At 41.1% G+C, this 25,102-nt stretch overlaps 1 protein-coding gene and 1 long non-coding RNA gene across 3 annotated transcripts in view; both read right to left on the bottom strand.

Moving 5' to 3' along the window:
• LOC113039050 (zinc finger protein 501-like) overlaps positions 1–25,102 on the bottom strand; it is an 847,435-nt gene that overhangs the window by 157,752 nt on the left and 664,581 nt on the right. The window lies entirely within an intron of this gene.
• Positions 13,048–14,233, bottom strand: LOC113042616 (uncharacterized). Its single transcript, XR_003275605.1, has 3 exons — positions 13,971–14,233; positions 13,736–13,820; positions 13,048–13,252 (listed from the first exon to the last, which is right to left on the bottom strand). It is a non-coding gene; the product is annotated as an uncharacterized LOC113042616 (long non-coding RNA).

Here is a 25,102-nt window from a genome sequence, read left to right as displayed (position 1 = left end):
GAAGGTGCCATCCATCCATTTCAAGTGATCACTGACCATAAAAACCTCCAGTACCTCCGTGATGCTAAATGACTCTGTGCCCATCAGGCCAGGTGGTCATTATTTTTCTCAAGGTTCCACTTCTCCATTACTTACCGTCCTGGCCCTAAGAATGTCCGTGTCGTTGCCTTATCCAGATTACATGATTCTACAGAAACACCCGAGACAACCACCAACATTATACCCAAAGATATCATCATCAGTCCGATCGAATGGTCTGCTCCTCCAGCCGTCACCACTCCTGATGCCCGACCTCCGCCAGGTTGCCCACCTAATCGTCCGTTCATCCCTAGGACACAACGGGTAGATCTCATTCACACCATTCACACCTCTCTGGGCACTGGGCATCCCGGGGTCAACAACACTCTCTCGCTGCTATCTGAGCGCTTCTGGTGGCCAGACATGGCAAGGGATGTGAGGAGGTATGAACAAGGTTGTAAGGAGTCAGCAATGCCCAAAAATCCCAGACATCTACCTGCTGGAAAGCTCCATCCCTTGCCAATTCCTAACCGGCCCTGGTCACATCTAGGAGTTGACTTCATGACTGATTTACCTTCATCGGATGGAAACACCTGCATCTTCGTCATAGTAGATCGATTATCTAAGTTCTGCAGGCTATTACCACTAAAAGGTCTTCCCTACTGCCCTGGAGACCGCTGAGGATATTGTATCGGACAGGGGACCCCAATTAATATCCCGGGTATGGATATCGTTTTTCAAACTCCTAGGTCTGACAGTCAGCCTCTCCTCTGGCTACCACCCTCAGACCAACGGCCAGATGGAGAGGAAGATCCAGGAAGTGGGGTGATTCCTCAGGACCTTCTGTAATGGTCACCAGAACTCCTGGAACCAGTTTCTGGGCTGGGCGGAGTATGCCCAAAATTCACTGCGGCAACCCACGACAGGCCTCACACCATTCCAGTGTATTCTTGGATTCCAACCCCCTCTATTTCCCTGGGATAGTGAACCATCTGAGGTCCCCGCAGTAGATTACTGGTTTCGGGAGAGCGAGAGAGTCTGGGACGAAGCTCACCACCATCTGCAGAGGGCAATTCACAGATCCAAGACAGTCGCTGACCGGAGGAGGATTTCAGGCCCAGTCTATGTTCCGGGAGATTAAATTTGAAGGATATGGACCAGAGGAAAGATCATGGATCCCAAGAGTCGACATCCTAGATCCCATGCTCATGGAAGAGTTCCATTCCAGCCATCCTCAGTACCCTGTACCTCATGGACGAAGGAGATCTCAGCCCTCAGGAGCAGGCCCTGGGGAGGGGGGTAATGTCACGGATTGGCCAGGTTCCTCCACCACAATCACCCAGCGATCATCCTGAGTTTTAAACAATACACACCTGCACCCCATCAGCCACCCTGCATCATAAGCGCACACCACACACCTCTCATTGTCCGGGCTCATTCATACGTAGCGGACTCTTAGTGCTTCTCTCTACGAGTGTCACTAACCATACCTTCCTGTGTTTACTTACCAGTATTCGGTGACGATCCCAGTCTGTCAAGATCATCTCTCCAATGGTGTGCGAGCCGTAAGCCAGTCAGTCCTGTCAGTGGTGCGTGTGCCATCAGCCTGTCATCCACTTCAAACGAAGTTTATATCCATTCTGGAAAACTCCTTCCGTTGTTCCTGCTAAGGAAAGAACTGTTATTCACTCAAGGATTGCACTCAAGTATTCTCCATATCTGAACTCTGATACTCACCCATTCCTGCACGTTGATACATCCTGATACTCTGCTGTTAAAATAAACACCTTCATCATTACTTACCTGGTTGTCTGTCTGCTTCCGTAATAAAATGACGAAGGCCCACATTTTGGATGTAAATAAAAAAGGCATTTGTCATGATTTGTGCAAGTTAAGCATGCAGTGAATTCTTCGGACTCCAGAGGCAATTCCAAGTCAAATGCATACTACCTTTACAAGTTCTGCCAAACAAAATATTCCACCACTTTGAATTTTAATGGAATTAATTTTATTCTTTTTCTCCTGCAAATTTTGTCCAATCTTTACCAAATTACTCTCAGTTTTGGTGAAGCACCACCTACTAGTCAAGAGATATGAAAATGGCCTTTTACAAGTACGATCAATTCCAAAAAACACATATTGGGGTCTTTAGATTATGTAAAACATAGTGTTTGTATTACCAAATTTTGATGTTGACAATTTGGGCATGGTTATTTTTACATAACATGCTATATTTTACAAATGCTTTGACATATAATTGTGGGAGTTTGGATGTGTTATTGCCACAATGCCCTGGAGCTGCTTGAGAATTCTGGGGTCAACACCACCTACTGAAAATAAAACATCATTATTCTATGGACTTTTGTTTTGTTTGACATTTCATTGACAAAATGTTTTTCATGACTTGATTTATCACTTTAATTTCTTTAAGCAAATTCCTACTAGGCTGTTTACCCAACTGGAGAAAAAACACTTAAATAAAAACATGCATGCTTGACCTCTGTGACAAATGAGGAAAAATGACAGATTTGTGATTCTCTGTAGGGAATCTTGTAGTTTTCTCAAAATGTGACGCTAATGTAAAGGTCTCACTATGAGGAAACAGAAAAACTTGGTGGTTCTAAAATACTACAACACATGAATCTGACTCTAAATAGAAGCCCAAAAATATGGCCAGTAATAAATTAATTGTGCGCACGATTTACTTATTCGTTCCCTCAATGTACTAAAATGTGCACATGATTACTATTGCGTTCCCTCAATTTACTATTGTGTTCCCTCGATTTGCTAAATCGTGTGCATGATTTAGCAAATCGAGTGAACAAATTAGTAAATTTTGCGCTCTATTTATAAATCGAGTGAACAAAATAGTAAATCGTGCACATGACTTAGCGTACTATTTTTTTCCTGCATGTCATCTGTGGGGCTCCAAAGGCACCACTGAAATGAAAGTGAAAAAAGAAAGTTGTAACGTTTGCCAAGTATGGTAGCCCCTACTCTGAATTGGTGCTCTGCATTTAACCCATCCAAGTGCACACAGCAGTGAGAAGTAAACATACACCATTTATCCTACAGCATTAAAAACTGCTAGATCCGATTACTTTTCTTCTCTTTTAGAAGAAAACAAACATAACCCCAGATATTTATTCAATACAGTGGCTAAATTTACTAAAAATAAAGCATAATCAAGTGTTGACATTTCCCAACATCACAGCAGTAATGACTTTATGAACTATTTCACTTCTAAAATCGATACTATTAGAGATAACATTGTAACCATTCAGCCGTCAGCTACAGTATCGCATCAGACAGTGCACTATAGACCCCCTGAGGAACAGTTCCACTCATTCTCTACTATAGGAGAGGAAGAATTGTATAAACTTGTTAAATCATCTAAACCAACAACATGTATGTTAGACCCTATACCATCTAAGCTCCTAAAAGAGGTGCTTTCAGAAGTCATAGATCCTCTTCTGACTATTATTAATTCCTCATTGTCATTGGGATATGTTCCCAAAACCTTCAAACTGGCTGTTATTAAGCTTCTCATCCTAAAACAACAACTTGACCCCAAAGAGCTAATTAATTGTAGACCAATCTTGAATCTCCATTTTCTGTCCAAGATACTAGAAAAGGTAATATCCTCACAATTATATTCCTTCTTAGAGAAAAATGGTGTCTGTGAGGATTTCCAGTCAGGATTTAGACCACTGCTCTCCTTAGAGTTACAAATGACCTGCTCTTATCATCTGATCGTGGTTGTACCTCTCTTTTACCGTATTTTCCAGACTATAAGTCACACTTTTTTTTCATAGTTTGGCTGGCCCTGCGACTTATAGTCAGGTGCGACTTATTTTACGAAAAATATGGTAGTTCTATTGGATCTTAGTGCTGCATTCGACACTATTGACCATAATATTCTTTTGTATAGACTAGAACACTTTGTTGGCATTAATGGAAGTGCATTAGCATGTTTAAATCATACTTATATGACCGCCATCAATTCGTAGCTGTGAATGAAGAGTTTTCATATCAATCACAAGTGCAGTATGGAGTACCTCAAGGCTCAGTACTAGGATCGCTACTCTTCACGCTTTATATGTTACCCTTGGGAGATATCATCAGGAAACATGGTGTTAGCTTTCACTGTTATGCTGATGACACTCAGCTCTATATATCTCCGCGGCCTGGTGAAACACACCAATTTGAAAAAACTAATGGAAAAAAACAGAGGTGTTAATTATAGGACATAAAAACTCTGCATGTAATAACCTAGAACACTGTCTAAGACTTGATGTCTGCTCTTTCAATTCTTCGTCATTAGTTAGGAACCTAGGTGTGCTATTTGATAATCTTTCCTTAGAAAGCCATGTTTCTAGCATTTGTAAAATTGCATTTTTTCCTTCTCCAAAATATATCTAAATTACGGCCTATGCTCTCAATGTCAAATGCAGAAATGCTAATCCATGCATTTATGACCTCAAGGTTAGATTATTGTAATGCTTTATTGGGTGGTTGTTCTGCACACTTAGTAAACAAACTACAGCTAGTCCAAAATGCAGCAGCAAGAGTTCTTACTAGAACCAGGAAGTATGACCATATTAGCCCGGTCCTGTCCACACTGCACTGGCTCCCTATCAAACATCGTATAGATTTTCAAATATTGGTTATTACTTATAGAGCCCTGAATGGTTTAGCACCTCATTATTTGAATGAGCTCTTGTTACAACATAATCGTGTTACAGTATAATATGTTTTCAAAACTCAGGGAATTTGAAAATACCTAGAATATCAAAATCAACTGAGGGCGGCAGATCCTTTTCCTATTTGCGCCTAAACTCTGGAATAACCTACCTAACATTGTTCGTGAGGCAGAAACACTCTTGCAGTTTAAATCTAGATAAAAGACCCATCTCTTTAACCTGGCATACACATAACATACTAATATGCTTTTAATATCCAAATCTGTTAAAGGATTTTTAGGCTGCATTAATTAGGTAAACCGGAACCGGGAACACTGCCCATAACACCAGATGTACTTGCTACATCATTAGAAGAATGGCATCTATGCTAATATCTGTCTGTTTCTCTCTTATTCTGAGGTCACCGTAGCCACCAGATCCAGTCTGTGTCCAGATCAGAGGGTCACTGCAGTCGCCCAGATCCAGTACGTATCCAGACCAGATGGTGGATCAGCACCTAGAAAGGACCTCTACATCCCTGAAAGACAGCGGAGACCAGGACAACTAGAGCCCCAGATACAGATCCCCTGTAAAGACCTTGTCTCTAGACGACCACCAGGACAAGACCACAGGAAACAGATGATTCTTCTGCACAATCTGACTTTGCTGCAGTCTGGAATTGAACTACTGGTTTCGTCTGGTCAGAGGAGAACTGGCCCCCAACTGAGCCTGGTTTCTCCCAAGGTTTTTTTCTCCATTCTGTCACCGATGGAGTTTCGGTTCCTTTCCGCTGTCGCCTCTGGCTTGCTTATGTAACAGGTTTACTCTGGTTGTGTTTTGTTGTTCTCAATGAAGACAATGCGGCTGGAGGAGGTCTCAGGATGTTTTATTCTGCAAAAAGCAGGTCTGCAGAAACACACAGAGCACAATTAAACTTTTTTTGGGATACACCTTCTCTCCCCTTCAGTCTGCCCGTACAGCATGGAGGAAGCAGCGCTCTCATTTGAAGAGCGAGAGACAGCACAACCGACCTCGTCAGCAGCATATGTGCTTCTGAAGATCTTAATTTACTCAATTAACAGTTACAAAATATAAGACATCAACAAAAAAAGATAAAATTAAATAAATCACAAAAACATGTCATCATTATATGGCATATGAAATAATCTAAAATATAGATTCCTCACCACTTATTCATAACAGTGAATAAATTAAATGGAGAAAAAAAATGTCAAAAATGACATTTTACACACAAAAAAATATATATAAATTTTGACAACATCACGTTTGAATACAGACCTCACTCTTTTTTGGATTTATCAAACTCATAAACTTCATAAACATTTCAAACATTTCTCAATGTATGAACACAATAAACAACGAACATACCTGCAGAAACACACAGAGCACAATTAAACTTTTTTTGGGATACACCTTCTCTCCCCTTCAGTCTGCCCGTACAGCATGGAGGAAGCTAGTAAGCAAAACCAATCTCGGTAAAATGTTCAAAATGCAATTCATTGCATTAAATTTGATGACATCACAGTCTTACATTACACTTAAACATTATTTATTTCATGAAATTAATCGATGACATCATTTACACTTGGAGGAATGTCCTTACCAGCGCTCTCATTTGAAGAGCGAGAGACAGCACAACCGACCTCGTCAGCAGCATATGTGCTTCTAAAGATGGCGCTGTAGGCCAATCGCACGAGGTATCATGTGCGTCACCAATATGTGCCCCATACAAGACAGTATTCTGCATGAACGGTTCCTACTATAATTAATTATGTACATTATGCCCCATAATAACTCCAAATAAAAATATGAAGCACAAAAACATAAGTTTTGATGAAGTTCATAACAATATTCATATTTGAACCAGCTACATTCTCCCCGCTGAACTTCATAAAACTTGTTCAATAAGGATAAACAGCCAATCTAAAAGCCACAAACAGAATAACTCAACTGACAATCAATACAAATCAATACAGCAACATATGCTTCCCAGCATACAGGGAAAGTGACCCAAGCAGGGTGATCAGGCCTACTAAGAGAACACTTGAAAACAGGGTGCCCCAAACACCACCATTATGATTTCAATGCGACAGCTACTGTTAAATGTGTCTGAAAGACTTCTGAATGTTGGCATTCTCAACTCGAAGTAACAAATAACCTCAAAAAAAAAACATTGCATGATCAATGTAATATCTTAATCATCTTATGACAATAAAGACCTGGTAACGCCATTAACTGAATTGTTCATCTTCATGTTTTGGGTCATGTTCTGAATCAACCTGTTCACAGGTTTCACAAGCCTGCCAAATCTGGTTCTAACTTGAGTCACCACCTGATTTGGGAGTGAATCCACAGGATCAGAGATCTGAACATCAACTGAACCTCCCATAGATGGAGAGATCACGGTGTCGCAAGTCATTCCTGAATTACTTGAATGATCAGAAACATCACATTCCATAAGATCATCCTGCGTGGCTGGAAACACAGATTGTGTGGTCACAGAATCCACTGCCAATGAAGGGACACTCTCTATCTTAGAGGATGTACTACTCTGGTCATCATCTGGGGCAAGAGTCCCTGCCACCCAGGTGGCGGTTCGATCTGCATTGCTGCATTCAGACATGGGTGTTATGGCAACGCTCAAAGCTGCTTCACTACAGTCTTCAGCTGGTACACTGCAGTCACTGAATGAGGGTTCAACTACCTCAACCTCAATTGGCAGAAAGTTAGCTTGAAGCAGCAAATTCCTATGAACAGTTTTTTCCTGACCAGTGTGGGTGTTGCGGATACGGTAGGTGTGACATTGAGGATTTAAGGCAATAACTATGTATGGAGAGGCTTCCCATTTATCTGCCAATTTCCTTCGTCCACGTTCGCCTTTGTTAGCCAGTAAAACTTGATCCCCAATTTCAATACTGCAACCTTTGGACCTCTTGTTGTATAGGTCTGCCTGACGTCGCTGACTGACCTCAGCATTCCTCTGAGCAAGGGCCAAAGCTTCTTTCAAATCATCCTTCAATCTCCTCACGTATGCATCATAGTCAATGAGGACATCGTCCCTCTCCACACTGCTGAACATCACATCCACTGGGAGCTTTGGAACCCTGCCGAACATCAAGTAAAAAGGCGCAAACCCAGTCGACTCATGGGCAGTACAATTATAAGCGAAGGTTAACGATTGCAACATCTGTGGCCATTTCTGCTTTGCCCTGGGTGGCAACGCCCTTATCATACCACCCAGGGTTCTGTTGAACCGTTCGACTAGCCCATTGCCCATCGGGTGATATGCAGTCGTTCTAGACTTTCTTACTCCAGCAACTTCCAGCAAGTCATGAATAAGCTGGCTCTCAAAATTGGCACCTTGATCCGAATGGATCCTTTCTGGGAAGCCATATACGCAGAAGTACCTATCCCACAACAGCCTTGCAACTTGCTTTGCCGATTGGTCTTTACAAGGGAAAGCATGGGCCATCTTGGTAAAGTGGTCTGTTATGACCAGGACATCCACACTGCGACCACTGGAATTCTCTGCAGACCAAAAATCTATGCAGACCAATTCTAGAGGGCTCGATGTTTTGATGCTTTCCAGAGGAGCTCTTCCTTCAGGTTCTGGAGTTTTGCTCACTACACAGCGCCTGCAACATTTAACATATTCGCGTACGTCTCGTTCCAAACTGACCCAGAAGAACCTCTGTCTCGCAAGGGATAAAGTCCTACCCTGACCTTGATGCCCAGCCTCATCATGAATGCCTTGGAGAACCTGCTTCACCAGCGAACTAGGAACAACATACTGCAATCTTCTTTTCCGTGTCAGGACATCCTTGCACACTCGGTATAGTATACCATCAAGAATTTTGAACTTCTCCCACTGTTTAAGTGTTTTAATTACCTTGTGAGTTTCTCCAGTTCTCTCACGTCTAGATGGTTTCCTTCCTCTGCTCACATAGAACAAGACTCTTGACAGGGTTGCATCGTCCTGCTGCTTCTCCTGTAACTCTCTCAATGAGAAAACTGGCAGGGGACTAGGGCCTGGAGACAACAACTGGTGAGCATCCTGAGTAAGCCACTGGACCGCCCTATCCCTCGTGCCTCCTTCCCATTCTGTATGAATATCAAGGATTGCAGACACTTCAACATTAGTGAGTGAACTTGATTCTGAACCTGCACATGGACACTGTTCAACATTACAGTTGTTAGCACTTAACCTGAAGATATCCTGTATGGAGTTCTCTCTGACTTGCTCCGCTTCTCTCAACAGCACACTGTACGGCTCACACATCAACCTCCGACTGACAGATCCACGGATGAAGGGCTGCCTACTCAAAGCGTCTGCGACCACATTTCTACTGCCAGGTATGTATTGGATGCTAAAGCTATAGGGGGCCAGCTTAGACACCCACCTCTGCTCACATGCATCAAGTTTTGGCTTTGTCATAATGTATGTTAAAGGATTGTTGTCTGTCCACACAGTAAAGTCATGTCCCTTTAACCAGTGACTAAACTTGTCACAGACAGACCACTTCAGAGCCAAAAACTCTAGACGATGTGCAGGGTATCGTGCTTGTGCGCGAGTGAGAGCTTTACTGGCAAAGGCGATAGGACGTGCCTTAATTTCTCCTTCTGGGACCTGTGACAGCACAGCTCCCAACCCATCCATAGACGCATCAGTGCATAAAATGAATGGCCGGCTGAAATCGGGGTGAGCCAGTACAACGGATTCTAACAGAGCTGTCTTTAGTGTTTCGAACGCCACACTGTGCTCTTGCTTCCAATCATTAGGGTTAAGTTTTTTGAATGATGCAATACCTCTCAGAGGGGTCTTCTTTCCTCTGGGTGCAGCAGTCAAGGCGAACAGTGGCTTTGCAATACTGGAGCAGTTTTGAATGAAGTTTTGATAATATAACACCATTCCCAAGAATGACTTTATCTTTTTAGTTGAAGGTGTCACTCCATCCGGCATCATCAGATCAGATACAGATATGGCTGAGATGGCGCTAACCTTGTCTGGATCTGTTGCTACACCAGTGCCGTCAATGACATGCCCCAGAAATTTCACACTTCTTCGTAGAAAATGACACTTCTTCGGGGCTAACTTCAGTCCATGTGCACTGAGCCTAGAAAACACAAGCTCAAGCCGCTCAATGGCCACTTCTTCATTTGGAGCATACACAAGAAGGTCGTCCAGATAGCATAACAAAGTGAGAAAATTCTGATCCCCAAAGATGTTGGTCATGAGTCGCATAAAGCTGGCTGGACTGTTACAGAGCCCTTGAGGCAGACGGTTGAATTCATACAGGCCCATGGGAGTCGTGAAGGCAGTGAACTTCTTGTCCTCTTCAGACATTACAATGTTATAAAACCCAGAGGTCAAGTCCATTACACTAAAGATCACATTTCCTCCCAAAGCTGCTAAACAGTCCGCCTGGTGAGGCAAGGGGTAGGCATCCTTAACAGTCCGAGCATTTAGCCAACGGTAGTCCACACACACTCTAAGGTCTCCATTCTTCTTCCATACCAACACTAGTGGCGAAGCCCACTCACTGTTGGACTTGCGTATAATGTCCTGTTCCTCCATCTCAGAGAGAACACTCCTCAACTTCTGGTACTGTGCTGGTGGAACGCGGCGGTAAGGAAGCCGGAAGGGACGATCATCTGATAAATGGATATGATGGACAAACTCCTTAGCCTCACCACAATCTAGTTTGTGTTTGGAAAATACATCCTCATGCCTCATAATGAGTTGTACTAGCTGACTCTTCCAATAGTGGGATACTTCACATGACTCAATGTCTAAATCGCCAAGACCAAGTTTATGAAGGCTTTCACTGAGCTTGAAGGCAGGGCAATCTCCTTCATCAATGCCTCCGATGATACTCTGACTCTGCACACTCACCATCTCATTGTGTTTGCGATCCGGGTACACATTGAGGTCCTCAACAGCAATAATAGGGAAGACATCAGCTATTTTTGTGTTCCTTCTCAGTGTAATAGCCTTATCAAGGGGATTCATGATCCTGACTGGGACCCATCCATCACCAGATATAGAGGCTATGACTCTTCCCACCATTATGCCTTTCTTGTGGGTCTGCGCCTTGGACGGCTCAATCACAACAGCACTTCCCATGGAAATTGTGGCATTTGACGGAAGTCTACCCCACACAAGGTGTTCATGTTTGGGTGAGAGAGTGACGGACTGGGCTAGTTTTGCAGTACCCACAACATCAGGGATTTCACCACCCTTCCACCTGTTAATGCCTGACAACATGTTCAGAAACTGCTCAATTTCAGGTTCTCCAGATGTCTCAGGACGATTCATCACATTCCAGTAGCCAGAGGTTTGCTTGAGTTGAGTAAGTATGAACTTGATAACATTAGTTCCTAGAATTAACTGGTCTCTCTGTCCCGGGACAACTAGTGTAGGCACACTCACTAACTTGCCACACACATCCATCTTAAGCTGATAGACTCCTTTTGGTCTGACTTTAACACCACCACAGCCAATGAGAATAACATCGATTTGTGACTGGTCAACCTGTGCAGACATCCCCATGTTCAAAAGATCACGCTCTGTTTCTTCATTGATCGTACACGCCATGGATCCGCTATCCAGAAGAGCTTGGACTGTGAGTTTGTCATTCAACAGAACTGAGGTATAGAACAGACTATCAGCCTTTTCCAACCTTGAGATATTCTGGAATAAGACGATACTGTTACTGGAGACAGACTTGCAACATTCATCATAAACAAATAAATCATCATCCACATTGAGGGTTTGACACTCCCCACTCACATAGTCCCCTCCCTTATGTGAGTGTGTTAGTTTCCCTGAGCATGCGGGTCAGAAGCAGATGGAATAGAAGGCCCGACGACCTTGTGACATTGCTTTTGCTGATGCCCAATCTCCAGGCACATCAAACATCTCCTTTCTCTCATACAATGTGAATGGGTGGAATGTTTCCTATCACCGCAAACTCTGCACGGGGGATAGCTGCGCCACTGAGTTGTTCTCGGCTGTGAGACGGGAGCATTCTGACTGGTACGCTCCAAAACCCTTTCCAGCATACTTAAAACACGCTCTAAAGTGCCAGCTTCCGAAGTTGCAGGGTCAGCAGCCTTCAAAGGAGTGTCAGGGACGTAAACAGGTGCATCTGCCTTCATACTATATTGATTGGTGACATTGATGGGGACAGTTGATACTTTAGCTGCTGCGACTTGGACAGTGTTAACGTCATGTGTTACAGCAGACAGTTTTTTAGACTGGACTTCTCTCTGGTGTTCATCAATGGCCTCCTGGATTTCCGTGACTGACCATTTACTGATGGGCTTACACCTAAACATACTAGAGAGATTCGGTTCTGAACAGTTTCTGATGAACATCATAGCAATTTCAGAACTCATGTTTTTCATCTTTTCACCTTGTTTCTGCAAATGGCTGTCTGCCAACTCAGCAGCTGCATTTAATCTGACCCAGTAATCAACAGGGCACTCGTTAACTTTGGGTTGTGTCGCATAAAAGTCAGCTAGCGGTTGACATGATCCAGGGCTTTCACTGAAGTAACGTCTTAACACATCATAGATGGTTTCAGGGGAGATGGCTTCATCAGGGCTGCTTTTGAGTCTAACCTTTACGATACTCCGGGCCCTGCCTAGCAGATGGCTCAGTACCTCATCTACCTGATCTTTGTCAGAACAATCTGCTTTGTGGAGATACAATTCCATTAACTCAATCCATTCTAGAACTGTGTATTTGTCCGTTCCATCTCCTCTAAACATTGGGGGTTCTTTGACATCAGGCTTAACTATGAGGCTAACATTAGTAAGATTTCGGCCTGCGTTAGATGGTTCAGGTGCAACAGAACTGAATGGGACTGAACTGGAGGGGGTGACTGGGCTTTGACTACTTAATAGCCGGGTGACGATGGAATCCCCTATTTGACTGCCTAATTCTCCAATGAGTTCACGTAACTGCTGTGTAACATTATCATTTGCGTCACTAGGAGTAGAAGCAGTCGGCCCAATAGGTTGGTCTGGTAGGGTATCATGTGATTGAGGTCTATAAACTAACACTCTAGGTTTACCAACAACAGGTTTTTCTACACCCAACAACCCTCTGCCTCTACCCAGATATGGTGTCGTCATATCAAAGTCTTTCCTTACCCCAGCCATAGTGTACACTTACAACAGTGGTAGACTAAATACACAAGAAAACAACCCTCAGATAATGTCTGATAAGTATGATGAGAAAACAAATAAAACAAATAAAAAAATAAAATGCAGTTCAAAGTGTCAGTCCGCAGAAAAGGTCTTGTCCCTTATTTAGTGAAATCGATTCCTCAGTCTCAACATGCAGCATTCAGACACCACGAGCACGTTGAACAACTCCGGCGATCGGCTGCGGCTGATCCAGTTGATCCAGTAGGTCACGGCACCATTTTATGTAACAGGTTTACTCTGGTTGTGTTTTGTTGTTCTCAATGAAGACAATGCGGCTGGAGGAGGTCTCAGGATGTTTTATTCTGCAAAAAGCAGGTCTGCAGAAACACACAGAGCACAATTAAACTTTTTTTGGGATACACCTTCTCTCCCCTTCAGTCTGCCCGTACAGCATGGAGGAAGCAGCGCTCTCATTTGAAGAGCGAGAGACAGCACAACCGACCTCGTCAGCAGCATATGTGCTTCTGAAGATCTTAATTTACTCAATTAACAGTTACAAAATATAAGACATCAACAAAAAAAGATAAAATTAAATAAATCACAAAAACATGTCATCATTATATGGCATATGAAATAATCTAAAATATAGATTCCTCACCACTTATTTATAACAGTGAATAAATTAAATGGAGAAAAAAAATGTCAAAAATGACATTTTACACACAAAAAAATATATATAAATTTTGACAACATCACGTTTGAATACAGACCTCACTCTTTTTTGGATTTATCAAACTCATAAACTTCATAAACATTTCAAACATTTCTCAATGTATGAACACAATAAACAACGAACATACCTGCAGAAACACACAGAGCACAATTAAACTTTTTTTGGGATACACCTTCTCTCCCCTTCAGTCTGCCCGTACAGCATGGAGGAAGCTAGTAAGCAAAACCAATCTCGGTAAAATGTTCAAAATGCAATTCATTGCATTAAATTTGATGACATCACAGTCTTACATTACACTTAAACATTATTTATTTCATGAAATTAATCGATGACATCATTTACACTTGGAGGAATGTCCTTACCAGCGCTCTCATTTGAAGAGCGAGAGACAGCACAACCGACCTCGTCAGCAGCATATGTGCTTCTAAAGATGGCGCTGTAGGCCAATCGCACGAGGTATCATGTGCGTCACCAATATGTGCCCCATACAAGACAGTATTCTGCATGAACGGTTCCTACTATAATTAATTATGTACATTATGCCCCATAATAACTCCAAATAAAAATATGAAGCACAAAAACATAAGTTTTGATGAAGTTCATAACAATATTCATATTTGAACCAGCTACACTTAGTTGGGGTCACTTCATTTACAGCGATATTAAAATAAATGAAAATAAATGCTATTTAACTGAACAGAGATGACATCACTGAATTCAATGATGAACTGCCTTTAACTGTCATTTTGCATTAATGACACACTGTTTTCCTAATGAATGTTGTTCAGTTGCTTTGTCGCAATGTATTTTGTTAAAGTGCTATATAAATAAAGGTGACTTGACTTGACTGGAGCAGTGGGCAGCTATGTATCCAATGCCCAGGGAACAACTGGGGGTTCAGTGCCTTGCTCAAGGGCACTTCAGCCATGGGTAATGAGGGAGGAAGAGAGCGCTATTCATTAATTCCACACCATTTACTACTCCTACCTGCCTCCAAATTATTTAAAGTCTATCAGAATAAAATGGTGTTGGGTTTTGTGTGATATTTGAAAACACAAATCAGTCAAAGGGTGCTCATGATACATTTTGACAGACATATTGATGGTTTTACCTAATGTAGTCTTTCTCAGAAACAAAAAAGGCTTGGCTAGGCGCCATCATTGCGTCTTGCAGCTATATTCTCTACATTTTTTTGCAATAAGTACATCTGGACAAGATATTTAAACACAATTGCTGTTTTCCTACTACAGCACATCCTGGACGTCTCATCAAACAGACTCCAGTTAAACAAAACAGTTTATTTGCTTGATTCAACATTGATTGATGTTAATTGCTTGGAAGATCAGCTGACTGATGTGAGTGATCCAAGAAGATGTCAACAGAGATACAGTATTTTCAGTTCTCAGTGAGTTCCTGGACTACACCTTCAAGTTAAGTGGCTGTGGAGCCACAGATTCCAGCGCTTCCAAGTCTAATGGATTTAAGATAGAGGATCTCAATCCATCCAAGTGTGGTGCTCTTGGGGGTCTTTACACCGTCAAAGGGCTCTTTCTGTAAAGACAGCTACCATCTGTTGTGTTTGGGCCTCATACACTCAATTTCCGGTCTGTAGTTTGAGGTATTTGAAATATGACCACACTGAATTTTTATAAGCAGTGAGGAACTATGGGTAAACAGTTCTCCAAAATTTATGGGAACACATCAGTTTTATCAGGTGAAATATTGCCTCTTTGGAAATGTGAAACAGGACACACAGCTATAATGTGAACAAAGACTCACTTAACCACCACATATGAGAAAAAGGCAGTGTTGGGAAGTAGCGAATTGCAATTACTCACGTTATGGTAATTAAGTATTTTTTTCGGGTACTTGTAAGCGCTGATATCTGAACCGGGAACAGCGCTGCTGCAGCAGGTGAAGAACTGATCAGACAGTGATTTAATTATGTACTCAGAGCTTGGAGAAACAAACTACATGGTAGTGTTATCATAAATATCTATATTTTGATACCACTACTGAAATATCTGGCGCTCATTTTCAACAGTATCTGAATATACACAGATACAATCTGCATCATTCTCTCCTCTCCGAGTGAGTTTGACAATCATCCGTCTCCTGTCAATTACAGTCTGAATGTCTGTGCAGGATTGCAGGTATTCCTCATAATTTGAATCATTCCCATGCAAATGTGGTGAGCGCTTTATTGTAACATGAAAGCACCGTCATGTTATCACAGAAAACTGGATGCAAGCTCTCAAATAGGCCTAACTTATACAAATGAACTGCTTGTGTGCAGACTGTGTGCAGTCGCGATCTTTCCGTGCTTTTAAATGAGAAATTATTTCTCTTTGCTCCTGGATTAAATTTTGTCAAAAGTTATCAACCATTTAGAATAGATCCACACCTGATCGATGAAAATCCTTCTAGAAATGATCTATTGGTTTTAAGTGAAATGCACCAGAGAGTCTTTAAACAAAGATGGAACTTTAATTTCTTTACCATGTACATTTATGCTAAAAATGTTTTGGAATGGTATATTTGTCTGATTTGTACATATACATATCCTAGTCTGTCTAACTTCATCACTACATTGTACAGTCATTACAGGTCAAAGCCATCTGATGTTCTATTGATCTATATAAATAGGCCTAACATACTGTATATGGCTCAATTTCATACCTGGGTTTCTTCCAGTCAGTGTTGGGATATGTTTGCATGAAAATGATCCACCTAGACTAACTGAGACTTGTTATGACACTTGTATACTGTAGTTGTTCTCTCATCGGTCTAGTTGATTCTATTATTTGCATTTGTAAGTTGCTTTGTAAAAAAAGCATCTGTTAAATGATTGAATGTAAATGCAAATGTAAGTTTTCCTGCTTAATAAAAAAAAGTGCAAAGTGCAAAGGTTCACATGCGTATCATCTCCTACTGTAATTATAACTCAAACAAGATAAATATTAGGTCTGATATGCAATTGGTAGGCTTGGCTTAAACCCATACTTGCTGCTTGCAAACTAGATATTTAAACAGAAATGCTGTTTCCCTCCCAAAGCACATCCTGGACTAACACAGTCCCATCAAAAAACTACAGTTAATGTAAGCAAAAGATTTAATCAGCTTGATTCAACATCGACTGATGTTTGATTTTGGTGTTAATCATCTTGGAAGATCAGCTGACAGCACATTGTTCTACAGAACTTTTCTCTAATTTAGACCACTTTTATATGAGTTTCTATTACATTCATGTAACTTAATTTAAACATTTGAGATTTTCTGTCCTCTGAGTCTCTCATCTCACCTTGCATTCTGGAATAAACCCTGTTCCTTTTGGATTTACTTTGTTTGTTTGTTTTTTTACTGTGATCATTGAAATCTCTGCTGCATGTCCTGGATCCTACTCTCCATCATTTTTGAGTTTGCACTAATGTTTGCTTCTATTGTATGTAATATTTTAACTGAAAGCAACTGGAAGAATCAAAGGTCCTTGTCTATATGAATTTTTCCAAAAAGTTTGAGTTTTTACACATTGAACTATTTTCCTATTGGCAATGCAGTACTTGTGAGGTAACAACCAGGATTCTTCCAAGTCTATTAACACAATCCATTTACATTTTGAAACATTTCAAAACAATTTACAAGCCCAATTTACTGAAGTCATGTGACTTTGGCAGTTTGATACTCACTCCAAACCACTGTTTTGAAACAAAGGAATCACAAATGTTTTAGAGTTTCATGAAGCAATGCTTTGAAAACACCCATCACTAGTTTTGGATTACCCAGACATTTCTGAGTGCTCATCCTTGTTTCCTTTGTCTTGTCTGAAAATTAGGCAAGTTGTGTGAATCTGTGTTTGTGTGTATCAATCAAGAAAAAAATAGAAACCTCCATTACTTATGAGGTAAGAAGTTGTGTGCATATGTTTAGTTTTATTCTATACACCATCTATTATAAAACAGAAATTATATGCAGCTGTTGCATTGTGTACTTTTTCACGTTGCAGTATGAAAAAAAAATTAGTGTAATTTTCTAGATTAAAAAATATATATAATTTGTTTACATGCATCTTAAGGGTACATAATTTGAGTGTGAGGTTGGGGCGGCACGATCGTGCGCCTAGAACGCCATTTGAGCTTGCGCCGGCCCTGCATAGGTGTTCTTATTTTCCAGGTGGGAGAGAGCAGTGTGTTGGGTGAAAGCAATAGCATCGTCTGTAGAACTGTTGCTTCCATATGCAAATTGTAGAGGGTCCAATGAGGGAGACAGCACAGAGCAGATGTAGTCTCTGACGAGTCTCTCAAAACACTTACTGAAGATGGGTATGAGAGCAACGGGCCTCCAGTCATCTAAGCATGTGATTTTGTTTTTCTTTAGTATGGGCACAATGGTAGATTTTTTGAAGCACGAGGGAACCACAGACAGACAGAGGGAGAGGTTGAAAATGTCAGTGAAAACACCGGCTAGTTGGAACAGAGACAGAGAGTGCTCTCACATCTTCTGCAGCAGCCGCGGGAGCGCTCTCACTGTGGGCGAGGTTGTGAGCCTTGAAACGAGCATAAAAGTTATTTAGCTCATCCGGTAGAGAGGCAGCGATGTTCACAGAAGCTGGTTTATTCCCTTTAAAGTCCCCGTTATTGATGCCCTGGCACATGTTTCTTGCATCGTTGGTGTTGAATGGTTCTTCAAATTTGTTTTTATATTGTCTTTTTGCGGCTTTGATGGATTTTCTGAGATCATAACTGGCTTGCTTGCGATCATCAGCGTTTCCGGATTTAAAAGCAGATGTCCGTGCTGACAAGGCTGCTCGAACATCACTACTAATCCACAGTTTTTGGCTGGGCTAGATGGGGATTGTCTTTGTGGGCACTACATCTTCTACACACTTCCCGATGAAGCACGTTACAGTTTCTGAGTACGCCTTTATGTCGTCATCAGACACTGCCCGGAACTTGTCCGGGTCCACGTGATCAAAACAGTACTGTAGTATAGCGTCTGATTGGTCCGACCAGCATTCAATTGTCCTGAGGGTGGATGCTTCCCATTTCAGTTTCTGCCTATAAGCAGGCAGCAGCAGAATGGACAAATGATCCGATATGGTGAAAGGTGGGCAGGGGAGAGATTTGTAGGCGTCCCGGAAAGGAAAGTAACAGTGGTCCAGTGCACGATCACCACTCATGTTGATGGTGATGTGTTGAAAATATTTTGGCTCTATTGTTCTGAAGTTGGCTTTGTTAAGGTCCCCCGTAACAATAAACGCTGCATTTAGGTGTACGTGTCCTGCTCACTTATATTCACATACAGTTCCTTGAGTGCCTTGTCTGTGTTAGCTTGAGGGGGAATGTAAACAGCTGTGATTACGACCGCTGTGAATTCCCTTAGTAGCCAGAATGGTTCACACAGAAGCATTTGAAATTCCAGATCAGGGGAGCAGAAGGATTTAATAGAGTAACCCCGTAAGCTTGATGGCTGAGTCTGGAAACTCTGCAGACATCCAGGTTTCTGTGAGGCAAATAATGCAGCAGTCCTTTGTTTCTCGTTGGTATGAGATACATGCCCGCAGTTCACAAAGTTTGTTTTCCAGTGATTGAACGTTAGCCAGCAAAATGGTTGGGAGAGGAGGTCGGAGGGGATGACATCTGAGTCTGACAAGAATGCAGGCTCTCTTCCCTCTTTTTTCCCTGCGGTATTCCCTTGGTCGCTTCTGACTAACAGTCTGTTAAGTTAGATAACCTATCTTCCTCCATCATCACCCTGAACACCGGTGCTCCACAGGGTTGCGTACTGAGTCCTCTCCTGTACTCCCTATTCACCCATGACTGTGTTGCTGTTTATGGCTCCACGGTGGTACCACGGTGGTAGGTCTGATCAAGGATGACAATGAATCAGCCTAAAGGGATGAGATGCAGCACCTGGCTGTGTGGTTTGCCACCAACAATCTAGAACTAAACACCCGGAAGACAAAGGAGATCATTGTGGACTTCAGACGGACTAGGAGTCATGCGCACACACCCATCTACATACATCAACGGAGCTGTAGTGGAGCTACATCCACATCTCTGATGACCTCACCTGGTCCCTAAACACATCCACCAGCACCCAGTTAACTTCCATTGGGATCATTTATCAGAAGCGCTGTCTTGGCAGGGCAAGAAACATCATCAAGGATGCCTCTCACCCTAACCTTCACCTTCCTTCCATCCGGCAGGCGTTACAGGAGCCTAAGCTGACGCACTAGTAGACTCAGGAAGAGCTTCTTCCCCGATACTGTGACACTTCTGAACTCCACACCACCAATCTAACCTGCACTGGTCACAGTACTTTACATACATGTATTTGCACTACTCATATTTTGCACAGACTGCACATTGTTCAAGCTATTACACTATAAACTGTCTAAAGTTGTTACTGTACATAGCATAGTAAACTATTTCTATAAATATATCATTGCACTACTGTTAATTTGCATAGAATACATTCTTTGTATTTATTGTAAATGTATTTATTACCACTGTTCTCACGTTGCTGCTGTTCATAATGTATACAGTATATAATCCTACATTGCTCTGTTCATAATGTACAAACAATCTCTGCATTGCATTCATATTTATATTCTGTTTATACTCTGCTCAATACGGTATATAGCAACTCCACTGTACATTCTGTAAATCATAGCTTCACTTACTCTGCACTTTTATGTATATAAAACACTATATTCCTGAACTCCTGGTTAGATGCTAACTGCAATTTATTAGCTCTGTTCTTGTACTCTTGTACTAATGACACTTACGTTTAATCTAATCTAATCTAATTTATGATCAAGTATATTGTGTTACATTTCAAAGGGGGCCTTTTGTGCTTTCTCACTTTTTCAACTTTAATTACTTTGTAATGTTCCTGTTTGAGCATAAAACAGATCTGCAATTTTACAAAGCTCAAAGTTCACTATAAAAGGAGTTATTGCCTTTAACAGAAAACACTTTAAGATCTACAAAAAAACAGCTCTTCACACTACAGGGCCCTTCTTCTGGATATCATGAATTCACGTTTAGATGCAACCAAATAATAAAACCAATTTGTCTGAAAAGCCTTCATTTTAACACCTTAATCAATTCTATTGAGTTCATTCTGAATGAAATGTTGATTGAATTGGAAGGGGTTTCTGTAGACCTTTTCTAATCTGATAAATAGGACATGTAAACACTTGATCAGATTGAGAACCGAAACTGGAAAGTACTACACATATGCAATGACTTTGACTTCATACATACTCATGAGATAAGCTGTGGTTTTTGACGAATGAAGTGTCATATATGACTGTTATGTTATTCTAAAAATTATTCTTCCACTCATCATCTGTGAAGCAGACCAGAACAATTTCCCATCATTCCTCACTTTATACTCTCATCCACAGCCTGCTTTTTATGGCCATGGGAATGGGTGAGTTTTACCGTTTGATTAAAAAAATAATAATAATAACAGCAGTGCAAAGGTTCACATGCTCATCATCTCCTAATTATAACTCAAACAAGATAAATATTAAGGGCCACTAAACACAAAGTGTAAAGCGCACGGCGCAGCTGCACTCAGGGTGTGTCCAAATCCACTTTTCCTATTTTAATGATGGAAAACGGTTGGTGTGCCCGGGCGCATGGTCCAAACAGGTTTGTCCTATTCTCTTAATGAGTAATGGGTGTTTTTCGGGTGTAACATGCAATTAACCAATCAGTGTCTCATCTTCTATTCCTTTTAACTGAAACCTTGCATCGCATTGCGCCGGGTGTATGATAGGGCCTTAAGTCTGCTAGTTTATTTATAAGTCCAACTAGATATGCTATTTTCCCGCCAAAGCACATCCTGGACTAACACAGTCCCATCAAACAAACTCCAGTTACTGTAAACAAGAGATTTAATCAGCTTGATTCAACACCGACTGATGTTTGATTTTGGTGTTTTTCATCTTGGAAGATCAGCTGACAGCACATTGTTCACCAGGGCTATTCTCTACTTGAATCATTTTTTTTTCTATGAGTTACTATTAGGTTAATGTAACTTCATTTATGTCTAGGAGATACATTTGAGATTTTCTTTCCCCTGAGTCTCTTATCTCAGCTTGCTTTCTGGAATACACCCCTGTTCCTGTTGGATAAACTCTGTTTTTTTTTTTTTTTTGTGTTTGACTCTTTTCAAAACTCTGCTGCATGTGTATGCTATTCTCCCACAGGTTTGAGTTTGCCCTAATGTTTCAGAACATCAGACCTAAGCATGGATCCAGCAGTCAAATTAATTCAGCTTTGTCAGGCAACCTGCTCCCTTGAGGACCACATCCAGGACTTTCTGGACAAGTTCTGGGCTTATTGACTTCTTCTGTCATGGATTAAACAATCAATTCCCGTTACGTCCCTGTGATGATCTTTTGGTCACTCTGTGAATTTCTGGATTATGTCCTCCAGGTAAGTGGATGGAGGTAGAGGAGGATTCTGCATGACAATCACTCGAGAGCCTTGACCTGCCATGCAAAGTGAAAGTCGTGACATTTGCCAAGTAATGGTAACCCATACTCAGAATTGGTGCTCTGCATTTAACCCATCCAAGTGCACACACACAGCAGTGAACACACATGGAGCAGTCCACACACGCAGCAGTGAGAAGTGAACACATCGTGAACACACACCCGGAGCAGTGAACATACAAGTGCTGGTCGGATCATCAAAAAATTATTTATTTCATTAGTCCCATTCTAAAAAAGTGAAACTTGTATATTATATTCATTCATTACACACAGATTGATATATTTCAGATGTTTTTATTTTATTTTAATATTGATGATTAAGGGCCCTATAATACACCTGGTGCATTAGTTTCAGTCCTGCACCGTTCGCATTTTCCCGTCCAGCGCCATGTCTTTTAATTAACAAGTTTAATTGCGCCCATTTTTGCACCCATGGGCATGCTCGTCTAAAAAAGAAGTGTGTTCAGGCGCATTGCTGGTGCATTGCTATTTTAAGGAGCTGAAAATAGACTGTGCCATAGACCAACTCAAACCTGGTCTAAAGTCTTTTTCTTTTTGTTATTTAAAGAGTGTGCTAGCATAGGCGGGTCCACAACGCCACACAATGCTTATTAAACACGGACGCACAGCAGCACACAAACATGCCAAATATTGCAAATTAAAGGATCGCAATGCATGCGATTTTTTGTAAGCTACTTAAATAAATTATGACTTGTAGGCCAATATATATATATATATGTATATATATATGTATATATATATATATGACTACAAGTCTTAATAGATAGTCATTGCATGTATCAGAATTAGATGCTTGCCAAATTCCGCCCTGAAAATAGCAAATATATCATGACACGATCGCAACTTGCTCTTAAAGGGACTGAAAGATGAGACTCTGATTGGTTTATTGCACTACATGCCCAAAAAACACCCATTACTCATTAAGAGAATAGGGACAACCCATTTAGACCATGTGCTCTAGTGCACCAACAGTTTTTCCGTTGTTAAAATAGCAAAAGTGGATTTGTACACGCCCTGATAGTGGCCTCTTTAGCTCTTCTGCATTATTGGGTCTAGAATACCGCATCTTCCTCTTCACAGTACCCATAGATTCTCTCTGGGGTTATTAAGGTCAGGCGAGTTTGCTGGCCAATTAAGAACAGGGATACCATGGTCCTTAAACCAGGTACTGGTAGCTTTGGCACTGTGTGGAGATGCAGAGTCCTGTTGGAGAATGAAATCTGCATCTCCATAAAGTTGGTCAGCACCAGGAAGCATGAAGTGCTTTAAAACTTCCTGGTATACGGCTGCATTGACCTCTGACCTCAGAAAACACAGTGGACCAACACCAGCAGATGACATGACACCCCAAACCATCACTGACTGTGGAAACTTTACACTGGACCTCAAGCAACGTGGATTGTGTTCCTCTCCTCTCTTCCTCCAGACTCTGATTTCCAAAGGAAATGCAAAGTTTACATGGGGTATTGATATTGGAAGAGAGCACTGTTTATACACCCCCACCTACAACTCCTGCCAGCACCAAGTCTCGAACCGGTGACCTTCTGGTAACTAGTCCAAGTCGCTAACCATTAGGCCACAGTAAACTAAATCAATCAAGTAACTAAATTAAACTTTGACAGGTAAGTATCTGCAAAAGGATGGTGATTGGAGAACTATGGAGCCATGTGCTTTTTAAAACCATTTTGAATAACTTAATGTTTTGAAGGACTTAATGTTAATTTGACTACAAACACAGGAGACAGGAAATGTAAAGTATGGCTAGATTTGGGGTGTACAAACAACGTTTTGAAAGTTTTTGTTGAATGTGCAAATCATCACCTTGTATTTGTGTACGTGTGTATTTCAAGACTTTCCTGGCAGGTCTCGTTTCATCAGTGTGCCTATTTAACTAGCCCAGTAAAGGTGTATAGTTTCATTTTTGTGTGTTTACAGAGTGAAAATGGTTGTGTAGCCACACACACAAACATCACCAATGTAAGTCAGCAGCTGATATACGGTAGATACATATAGTGTTGCCAAAAATGCCTGCCGTCTAGTGTTATCCACAATGCCATTTTGTTTTGGACAAAACAAAGACAGAATTATGCTCATTGCCCTGTATTTTTTGCAGGTATGCTATAGGCACACTGTCTGTGATAAATTAATAAATGCTAATTCTTCCCCGTGCACTGTTAAGGATAAAAAAATAATAACAATTCTGCCCTTTTCTGTGTCTCATCACATACGTACGCCTACATTGTTACATTAGCAACCAATTTATATAAGCTGGTTATGGTCCTCAGCACGATCCCGTCTCTGCGTATGTATTTTTTTTTATCTGTTTGACCTTTCCAAGGCAGGTGTGTTTCTTTCAAAATAATGTCCAATAACCAGAAATTGATGAAGCAGAAGAAGTGTGATATACCTGTTATGTCAAAGCAAAGTGTCTAAATACTTATGTCAATGCAACCTTTTACATGCAGTTTTTTTTTTTTTTTTTCATTATTGGGTATGGAGTGTAGATTGATGTGTAGAAATATCGGTAAGCATTTAAGCTTTTGGTTGCAACAGAACACTTTCCAGAGGTACTGTATACATATCAAATGTCCTCTATAATTAAAGTAAATTCAGATGAATATTATAGAATATACAAAAATCTGATCAATTCCAAACCACTTCTTACACCGATTTTAACTGAAAACATTACACAGTGTCTGAGGTACAAATTGTGCTTGGTGTGTAAGCTTGTTTCCACTTATAGCACATTCATTCGTTTTTCTCACAATTGCTAATTTATATTGCTCTAATCTGACTTTTTTTCTCAGAATTGTGAGTTAAAAAGTCACAGAAAGCTTTTTTTACTATTCTATGGCAGAAATAAGTTTTCATAATAAGGCATTGAACCAGTAAGGCTTGGTAAAGATGCATGTGTTTCAATGTGAAGATGCAGTGAGCTGCATACTGTGAAGACCTTCCAGACAT

Source organism: Carassius auratus, chromosome 1, assembly GCF_003368295.1.
Source record: "Carassius auratus strain Wakin chromosome 1, ASM336829v1, whole genome shotgun sequence".
NCBI lineage: Eukaryota > Metazoa > Chordata > Actinopteri > Cypriniformes > Cyprinidae > Carassius > Carassius auratus.
Note: the sequence above shows the minus strand (reverse complement) of the source record. Positions and strands in the feature narration are given on the sequence as shown.